At 48.7% G+C, this 10,465-nt stretch overlaps 2 pseudogenes; both read left to right on the plus strand.

The window, feature by feature from the left end:
• The first annotated feature begins 353 nt into the window (after positions 1-353).
• LOC138461238 (U2 spliceosomal RNA) lies at positions 354-562 on the plus strand (annotated as a pseudogene).
• Positions 563-6,927: 6,365 nt separating this feature from the next.
• On the plus strand, positions 6,928-7,145 carry LOC138460389 (U2 spliceosomal RNA; annotated as a pseudogene).
• Positions 7,146-10,465: the final 3,320 nt, after the last annotated feature.

Here is a 10,465-nt window from a genome sequence, read left to right on the forward strand (position 1 = left end):
TTTAGGTTGGCTTACTACTAAGTGGAGAATTGGGAGGGGTATAGAAGTGATGAGGAGTTTTTAGGAAGGAAAAGAAAAAAAAAAAAGAAAATCCAAGTACAGCTTTTTGCTGCGGAGTTATTGAAGAGCTTTTGATATCCTCGATCAGGGGTAGGGTGAGTTTTAAACTCACTGCTTTAATTTGTTTTATATATATTTATATATATATATATATATATATATCTTTTTTTTATCTATATATTTATATATATTTATTAATTTTTTTATCTTTTAGTTTTTTTATCCAAAATCATGTTTGATTAGTGGAGTTTTTTTTTATTGGTTTTATTGATTTGGTGTTTTTTGATTGGTTTATGTTTTGGTCAATTGGAGGATTTGGGACGGTTAAAGGGGAGATGTGGAGACCGAAAAATCTGTTATCAGTTTAATATCTGATACGTTCTCTATCTGGGGACCATATATTAAATTGATTTTTGGAACCGGGAGATGGAATGGGAGCTTGCTCTGTCCACTCCACGCATCAACTTGGTATTGCAGTACCTCCAGGACTGGTGCACTTCCCCACTTGGGGAAAACAATGCTGTGAAAAAGAAAGACTGTGCAATTCTTGAAAGAAGAGCACTTTGCAATATTTTTTTGTTTAAATGTGTTTTTTTTTCCAGATTTTTGGAAAAGGTGCTGTTGTGTCACGGGAGGAAACAAAAGTCTGCCCTTTTTCCTTTGCTTTATACAGGAGCTGCAAAGCAAGGCAAAGGAGCCAGCCAGCCAGCCAGCCAGCAGCACAAGGAGGAGATGGGGGACACTGTCCTTGCCCTGCCTCACCCCTGAAACCCTTGAAAAGCCCCGAACGGCCAAGCCTTATCTGAGGGGGACGCACTTGGGGGAGCATCTACTGGGCAGCTGAGGGTGACTTTCGCCGCTAGGTGACGGGGCCAGTGCCAGGCCGGGCTGCAGCTTGGCTGGGTGGAGCTCTGCAGCCTGTGTCTGGCCGTCTCGGACCAGGCGCTGTGGGACCCATGGAAATCTTGGGGCGGAGCCATGCAAAATATGCTTACCATACCGCCGGGCATGCTGGTCATGCAAATGCTTTTCTTGGCCGCGGAATCTGGGGCTCTGCCGCAGAGCGTTGCTCCGAGTCAGCAGGGGAGCTGCCGGGCAGCAGTCTTTCAGGCAAAACTTTTGTGGGCATCGCTTCTCGGCCTTTTGGCTAAGATCAGGTGTGTTTGTACCTGTACTTTTGTGCAGATACTTTTAAAGGAGGGTTTCTCTCTGGAAAAGAGACTGCATATTATGCGAGCATAACCATTTGACTTAAGCTCTCTATTGCACAATAGAGAGCCCAGCAGAAGTGTTGCAGTCACACCCTTGCACCGCGAGGGGTTGCCGGTCTTCCTAGGAGCCTGATTCCGAAGTCGGTCGCAAAGATAGACCCGAATCTTTTTCCTTCCACAGATGTTCTATTTTTGAGCTTTAGTGTTAGGCTAATTTTATGCACATTTTTACTAAAATAGAAAGAAGATCCCTTTTTCGTTTTTAAAGGGTAGGAAGTCCAGACCCATTTTGATGTTAAAATTTATGCACATTTTATGCAAATATTTTAACAAAAATGGAAGGAAGAGCCTTTTTCTGCTGGTTTGAAGGGTAGAAAACAAAGGCATTATGGAAAATGTACAGAGAACGATACCGCCGGCCACGGAATTGAGGAATTCAATAAGAATCACAGTTGATCCAAAATTTGGCAAAGAAAAAGATTTTGACTATGAAGTCAAAACAATCCTTTTTGAAGTCTTGAAAGCTCAAAGAGACACTTTGTTTTGTATCCAAGAACATAGGAGCTCCAATACCTATGATTTTACGTTCACAGAAGAGCTTGCTGCAATTACGGCACACGAAAATTGTAAACATGCTCATCCAGCCCTGACGGGGGTCAAAGTTGAGTTGTGTCATGTGAGACAAGAAACCCCATTAACAGTCCACATGTATAACCCCTTTGTTACAGCAGAGGCAATTGCTAACTGGTTAGGTTTATACTGCGAGCAGGTTAAGGGTGGCACCCCATTGAAAAACAAATTCAACATTTTCAATGGGAGTAGACGCTTCATAGTGGTCCTAAAAGACCCAAGTGGAATTGGGGGCCTCAAGCACCCACCAGCAATGGTGGATTTTAATAAACACAAAGGGTACTTCTATTACCCAAACCAACCCCTTTTTTGCAGAAGTTTTGGTCACCTGAAGCAACAGTGCCCAAAAGATACATGCCGAAATTGTACAAGCAGAGAACATCACACCAACATGTGTGACAAACCTTTCCCGTGTGAAGACTGTGGGTTATGTGGGCACTACAAGGACATTTGCCCAAGCAGGAAACCCACATATGCACAAAGAGTGAAGAAAACAAGTGAAATCACCCGGGATGACATTAACATAGAAAACATAGAAATGGACTTGGGGGGAAGTTGCAAACCCGGTGAACATGCCACACACTGAAGAGCAAGATAAAAGTAACGGGGAGGGAGAAGAAGAGAATGCTGCTCGCGCGCCAGTAGCGCCAAGGAGACTAGAGGAGGACCGCCTTGCAGCAGACAAAGGGAAGCAAAATGGCGGTTGCGACACGACCAACGCAGAAGCCGTGGCAAAGGCAAATCAAGAGAAAATCATTGAAATATGTATACGCGCGGCGGAACAATCTGCACTAGTGAAAAACATTGAAACTAAGGCACAGGAAAATGCACGCCGCGCTAACACACCCTCTAGGGGCGAAGAAGGCATTGCAACGGCGGCAACTTTACCCTCACATTTGCAAGGGAAAAGCAGACCCGGGCAGAGCGAAACAAGAATCAAGGAGAGCACAGCCAAGGAACAAAAGATGGCCCCCACAGGCACAGATGCGCACGATAAGGGGAAAGAGCAACGAAATACGGATACGAGCCAAAATCAGGACAATGGTCTAGACAATGGGAAAGACCAAGGGCAAAAACCAAGAGAACAACAAAATGGCAAAGTCACTGAGCAGAGGGATCGACAGAGCGAGGGAGGTATCTCGCCTGTGACGCCGCCACTAATGGTATCACCTTTCGATACGAACACAGAGAAAAGCACAGAAAATTCACAAATAGTTGCTGGGACACAACTAGAGTCGCAAGATATGGAGCAGGAGACCCTAAGGGGAGATGACGAAGAAGACTATGCGCAAGCAGAGCGCGAGTCAGATGCCGCTCCCACGTTAGCTGCTATTGAGGACGAGGTTCAAGGGGAAATACCTGAGGAACAGACAGCAGTGCAGCTCAGGTTGTCCCTCACTCCAGAGGTAACAAACATACAGCGAGCAGCACTCGCTGCAGACATACCATCAAAGAGTGCAAACGCAAAAGGCAAGAGGGTGGAGGAGTGGTCGCAAGTCACCAAGTCCAAAAAACTAAAGAAAAAAAGTACAAAGTGCAGACCCAACACCCCCATAGGAGGTAAAAACCAGTTTGATGTGCTAACAACACAAAGCAAAGGGGGGACGGGGGATACATCCTTCTCACAGAGTGAAAGATTAAGTGAATCATCTGTTAGGCCTGCCTTATGCACTGCTCATGCATACACCGGAATAACGACACGGAGCCCGGGGTCCTGTCAACTTCCTTTATTCTCTCTCTCACACTTTCTGCCTTCCCCTCCTCTGCCCCTCCCCTTCCGCCTTGGTCCTCTTAAAGGGGCCATGTCCCTTTTCCCTATACAACACCTCCCCCGTGCTTAACACGAAAGCCCAATTACATCTGTTCGATGAGTCTCATTGGCTTCTTTATTGTCCGAGGGGGTCTCCCTGGTGATTCGCGGCTCTCGCCAGTCGATTCCACTGGGGGCTCTGTTTCTTCTTCTTCGCTGTGGTCCTCAGTGGGTGTTCCTTGTGTCTCGGGTTCCTCTAGATACAGTTTCTTGAAGAATGAGGAATTTCGGGTAATGTCTCCTAGGTCCACAGTTGCTGTGACCATGGGTCCCTTGATGGCCGTGATTATGCGCGGTTCGGGACTGTACCGGGTGTCTGTTTTCTTGCACTGCTTTTGTCTCACGAGGACAGTTTGTCCGATCTTTAGCTGTTGTTCTTTCGCTCTCCTTCTGCCGTCGGCCCATTGCTTTGCTTTCCTCTTCCTCTTCTTTTCGGCGTCCCGCTCTCTGATGGCTAGGTCCTCTTCGGGTGTATAATCTTCCCATCGGGGAATGCGCGTTCTGGGTTGGTATCTCACCATGAGCTCGGCTGGTGGTTTTCCTGTCGCGTAATGTTGGGTATTCCGATAGCCCCGGAGCATGCTGTAGATGGCCTTCGGATGTGGCGTCTGCTCTGCCACTGCCTTTTGTCTTGTCAGTTTGATTGTAGCAATAAATCGTTCCACCATCCCGTTGGCTTGGGGCCACAGTGGGGTGATCTTTTGGTGGTGGAATCCCAGGTGGCTTGCAAAGCTTGCGAATTCCCTTCCTTGGAATGGAGATCCGTTGTCGGTTTTGACAACATTGGGGATGCCCCATTCGCTGAACAGTTCATCCACTATGGGTGCGGTTTCTTCGAATGATGTCGACATCGTTTGTTTGACAAAGGGGAATCTTGAATACTCATCTATTATTACTAGTAGATAGCCCCCTTCTTCTAGGGGTCCGTAGAAGTCCATTGCGACTCTTTGCCACGGTCTTGTCGGGAGCGCTGTTAGCTGCAGAGGGTTTGGGTTCGGTCCTTGCGCTGCTAGTTGGCAGGGTCTGCAGTGCTTAAGCATGTCTTCTACTATCACATCAAAAACTGGAGACCCATCTCGCTCCTAAACGTGGACTACAAGATCCTGGCAAAAGTGATGGCAAACCGGCTCAAGAAGGTAATCGGGAAGCTAGTCCACCCAGACCAATCGTGCGGCATACCAGGGCGCCAGATAGCGGAGAGCTTGGCCCTGATCAGAGACACGATCGAGTACGTCAGGGACCGCAGGGTCCGAGCGGCCCTGGTAAGCCTCGATCAGGAAAAGGCTTTCGATAGAGTGTCCCACGAGTTCATGGACCGTGCCCTGCGAGCGATGGGTCTGGGAGACTTCTTCTGTGACATGGTGCGGACCATGTACCGAGACATCTTCAGCAGCGCAATGGTAAACGGGTGGAAGTCGGACTCCTTCCCGGTGGAGTCGGGTGTCAGACAGGGCTGCCCACTCTCACCCTTGCTGTTCGTCTGCGTCATCGAGCTCCTGGCGGAACACATCCGGCAGAACAAGGACATACGAGGGGTGAAAGTGCCGGGGAACGAAGGCAAGGGGGAAGTGAAGTGCTCCCTGTACATGGACGACGTTACCGTCTTCTGCACAGACGGGTGCTCGGTCAAGGCCCTCGTAAGGACCTGCGAGGACTTCGGCAAGGCGTCAGGGGCCAAGATAAACTGCACCAAGTCAGAGGCCATGCTCTTCGGAGACTGGGACCCAACGTACGACCCTCTGCCCTTCCCCATCAGACCGGTCCACATGAAAATCCTGGGTGTGTGGTTCGGCTACGAAGGGGCCGCGACAAGGTCATGGGATGAGCGCGTGGCGAAAGCCAAACAAAAACTAGGGCTATGGAGTCTGCGGAGGCTGACCATAGAGGGGAAGACGCTGGCTCTGGCGAATGATGTGCTCCCGGTCCTACAGTACCTCGCACAGGTCTGGCCGATGCCGAAGTCCACCGCAAAAACCATCACGAGGATGGTATTCTACTTCATCTGGAACTCCAAGATGGATAGGGTGAAGAGAGCAACCATGATCAAGACACACGACAAAGGCGGGAAGGGGGTGCCGGACATCCCCACCATGCTGAGAGGCTTCTTCACCTGCAACTGCGTGAGGCTCGCGCTGAGGAGCAGTGATGAAAGTCACGTGGGTTTCCTGATGGCCCGCTTCTTCTTACTCCCGGTATGGCGGAGGCTGGGATGGGTGGTGTGGGACGCCAGGATCCCATACAACTGGACGGCCCCCTGGTACTACGCTGAAGCGGAGCGTTTTGTACGTGAATTCCAGCTGGAGGCGGCGGCGCCGGACCAGTGGAAGAATGGGGCCATCCACAAAAGCATTCGTGACAGGGACGTTTGCGAGCAGATCAGGACCCTATCATCAGAGGCCGCAGAGCGCGTGTGGGGCAATGTGGCATCGAAACGGCTCACGAACAAGCACAAAGACGTCGCCTGGATGGCCATCCAGGGAGGTCTACTGGTGCGAGCGTTCATGCACGCCAGGGGTCTCAACCACTTCAAAAACTGCCCCCGGGGCTGCACAGCGGACGAGACGGAGTACCATCTCTTCTGGGATTGCCCCTACGCACGCAACTTGATGCGGGACTTGGCCACGGAACTAGGGGGCACGATCCCGACAGCAAACATCACTGCCGACGCAGTAATGTACGGTTTGTTCCCGGGGACCCACGCACAGGAAGACACCCAGGCCTGCTGGAGAATCCTGTGCTGCGTAAAAGATGTGCTCCTATTTTCCAGAAACCGCCTGGTGGTAGGGAAGAAAGAGACGACGACGGAATCCTGCCGACGGATGATCCACAGCCTCCTGAGAGACTACGCGATCATCGACGGGCCGGAGGACGACAGCAACGACGACGAAGCAGAGTGAGTAAACGTACATTTACACAACATGTTCTTGTGCTTTTTCTCAAACAGGACCCACCTCTGAGTGGAGAAAACGAAGGAATCGTCGGCCGCACTCGAGGCGGCAAGACGAGGATGCGTAAGTAATGTGCACCATAACCTAACATGACCTGTTTCCTTTCCAGCGGAAAAGGTCGACAATGTCAGGCTCGGGCACAAGTCGTCTAGGGAGACCTTGCTCTAAGCCTCCCTTTTTGACAGTTTCTAAACCAAATCCATGTTTAATTCGTGAGAGCCTTTTAATTGGAAAACCTAATTGGCGTATAGTCGCAATGTAGTACACTCTACCTTGCTGGAGGAATGGGACGGTTGTAAGTGGAGATGTGGAGACCGTTCAAAAAAAAAAAAATCTGTTCTTATCAGTTTAATATCTGATACGTCCTCTATCTGAGGACCATATATTAAATTGATTTTTGGAACCGGGAGATGGAATGGGAGCTTGCTCTGTCCACTCCACGCATCAACTTGGTATTGCAGTACCTCCAGGACTGGTGCACTTCCCACTTGGGGAAAAAAATGCTGTGAAAAAGAAAGACTGAGCAATTCTTGAAAGAAGAGCACTTTGCAATATTTTTTTGTTTAAATGTGTTTTTTTTTTTTCCAGTGTTTCGGAAAAGGTGCTGTTGTGTCACGTGAGGAAAAAAAAGTCTGCCCTTTTTGCTTGCTTTTCACAGGAGCTGCAAAGCAAGGCAAAGGAGCCAGCCAGCCAGCCAGCCAGCCAGCAGCACAAGGAGGAGATGTGGGACACTGTCCTTGCCCTGCCTCACCCCTGAAACCCCTGAAAGGCCACGAACGGGCAAGCCTTATCTGCGGGGGACGCACTTGGGGGAGCATCTCCTGGGCAGCTGAGGGTGACTTTCGGCCACTAGGTGACGGGGCCAGTGCCAGGCCGAGGCTGCAGCTTGGCTGGGTGGAGCTCTGCAGCCGGTGTCTGGCCGTCTCGGACCAGGCGCTGTGGGACCCATGGAAATCTTGGGGCGGAGCCATGCAAAATATGGTTACCATACCGCCGGGCATGCTGGTCATGCAAATGCTATTCTTGGCCGAGGAATCTGGGGCTCTGCCGCAGAGCGTTGCTCCGAGTCAGCAGGGGAGCTGCCGAGCAGCAGTCTTTTAGGCAAAGCTTTTGTGGGCATCGCTTCTCGGCCTTTTGGCTAAGATCAGGTGTGTTTGTGGCTGTACTTTTGTGCAGATACTTTTCAAGGAGGGTTTCTCTCTGGAAAAGAGACTGCATATAATGCGAGCATAACCATTTGACTTAAGCCCTCTATTGCACAATAGAGAGCCCAGCAGAAGTGTTGCTGTCACACCCCGCGCCAGGTAGGCCGCAAAGATAGACCCAAATCTTTTTTCCTTCCACAGATGTTCTATTTTTGAGCTTTAGTGTTAGGCTAATTTTATGCAAATTTTTACAAAAATAGAAAGAAGAGCCCTTTTTCGTTTTTAAAGGGTAGGAAGTCCAGACCCATTTTGAAGTTCAAATTTATGCAAATTTTATGCAAATATTTTTTACAAAAATGGAAGGAAGAGCCTTTTTCTGCTGGTTTGAAGGGTAGAAAACAAAGGCATTATGGCAAATGTACAGCGAACGATACCGCCGGCCACGGAATTGAGAAATTCAATAAGAATCACAGTTGATCCAAAATTTGGCAAAGAAAAAGATTTTGACTATGAAGTCAAAACAATCCTTTTTGAAGTCTTGAAAACTCAAAGAGACACTTTGTTTTGTATCCAAGAACATAGGAGCGCCAATACCTATGATTTTACCTTCACAGAAGAGCTTGCTGCAATTACGGCACACGAAAGTTCTAAACATGCTCATCCAGCCCTGACAGGGGTCAAAGTGGAGTTGTGTCATGTGAGACAAGAAACCCCAATAACAGTCCACATGTATAACCCCTTTGTTACAGCAGAGGCAATTGCTAACTGGTTAGGTTTATACTGCGAGCAGGTTAAGGGTGGCACCCCATTTAAAACAAATTCAACATTTTCAATGGAAGTAGACGCTTCATAGTGGTCCTAAAAGACCCAAGTGGAATTGGGGGCCTCATGCACCCACCAGCAATGGTGGATTTTAATAAAAACAAAGGGTACTTATATTACCCAAATCAACCCCTTTTTTGCAGATTTTGCAGAAGTTTTGGTCACCTGAAGCAACAGTGCCCAAAAGATGCATGCCGAAATTGTAAAAGCAGAGAACATCACACCAACATGTGTGACAAACCTTTCCAGTGTGAAGACTGTGGGTTATGTGGGCACTACAAGGACATTTGTTCAAGCAGGAAACCCACATATACACAAAAAGTGAAGAAAACAAGTGAAATCACCCCGGATGACATTAACATAGAAAACATAGAAATGGACTTGGGGGAAGTTGCAAACCCGGTGAACATGCCACACACTGAAGAGCAAGATAAAAGTAACGGGGAGGGAGAAGAAGAGAATGCTGCTCGCGCGCCAGTAGGGCCAAGGAGACTAGAGGAGGAACGCCTTGCAGCAGACAAAGGGGAGCAAAATGGAGGTTGCGACGCGACCAACGCAGAAGCCGTGGCAAAGGCAAATCAAGAGAAAATCATTGAAATATGTAAACGCGCGGCGGAACATTCTGCACTAGTGAAAAACATTGAAACTAAGGCACAGGAAAATGCGTGCCGCGCTAACACACCGTCTAGGGGCGAGGAAGGCATTGCGACAGCGGCAACTTTACCCTCACATTTGCAAGGGAAAAGCAGACCCGGGCAGAGCGAAACAAGAAGCAAGGAGAGCACAGCCAAGGAACGAAAGATGGCCCCCACATGCGCAGAAGCGCACGATAAGGGGAAAGAGCAACGAAATGCGGATGCGAGCCGAAATCAGGACAATGGTCTAGACAATGGGAAGGACCAAGGGCAAAAACCAAGAGAACAACAAAATGGCAAAGTCACTGAGCAGAGGGATCGACAGAGCGAGGGAGGTATCTCGCCTGTGGCGCCGCCACTAATGGTATCACCTTTCGATACGAACACAGAGAAAAGCACAGAAAATTCACAAATAGTTGCTGAGACACAACTAGAGTCGCAAGATATGGAGCTGGAGACCCTAAGGGGAGATGACGAAGAAGACTATGCGCAAGCAGAGCGCGAGTCAGATGCCACTCCCACGTTAGCTGCCATTGAGGATAAGGTTCAAGGGGAAATACCTGAGGAACAGACAGCAGTGCAGCTCAGGTTGTCCCTCACTCCAGAGGTAACAAACATACAGCGGCCAGCACTCGCTGCAGACATACAATCACAGAGTGCAAACGCAAAAGGCAAGAGGGTGGAGGAGTGGTCGCAAGTCACCAAGTCCAAAAAACTAAAGAAAAAAAGTACAAAGAGCAGACCCAACACCCCCATAGGAGGTAAAAATCAGTTTGATGTGCAAACAACACAAAGTACAGGGGGGACGGGGGATACATCCTTCTCACAGAGCGAAAGATTAAGTGAATCATCCTCTTCATCTTCTTCTGATGAAGAAGCCACGAGTAGTTTACATAGGACACCCATACCTTTTAAGAAAATGGAAAAAGAAGCCAGTAGAAGAAGTAGACGCTGCAGAACAAGGTATAGGAAAGAAAAGAGACTGCCTCCTACCAAACATTTTTAATGGGGGGTTTAAAAATAGCGAATTTTAACACAAGAGGGATTAATAGCATTTCCAAACGTCTAGCATTATTTGCATATTTGGCAACACTGCCGTACGACATCCTTTGCTTACAGGAATGTGGGCTTGAATGGGATGTAACGAATACAAAATGGTGCAAAGACTGGGCAAAAGGACCGTCCATCTGGTCGGGGTCCAATA

This window comes from Ambystoma mexicanum, chromosome 1p, assembly GCF_040938575.1.
Source record: "Ambystoma mexicanum isolate Mex_15411 chromosome 1p, UKY_AmexF1_1, whole genome shotgun sequence".
Lineage (NCBI taxonomy): Eukaryota > Metazoa > Chordata > Amphibia > Caudata > Ambystomatidae > Ambystoma > Ambystoma mexicanum.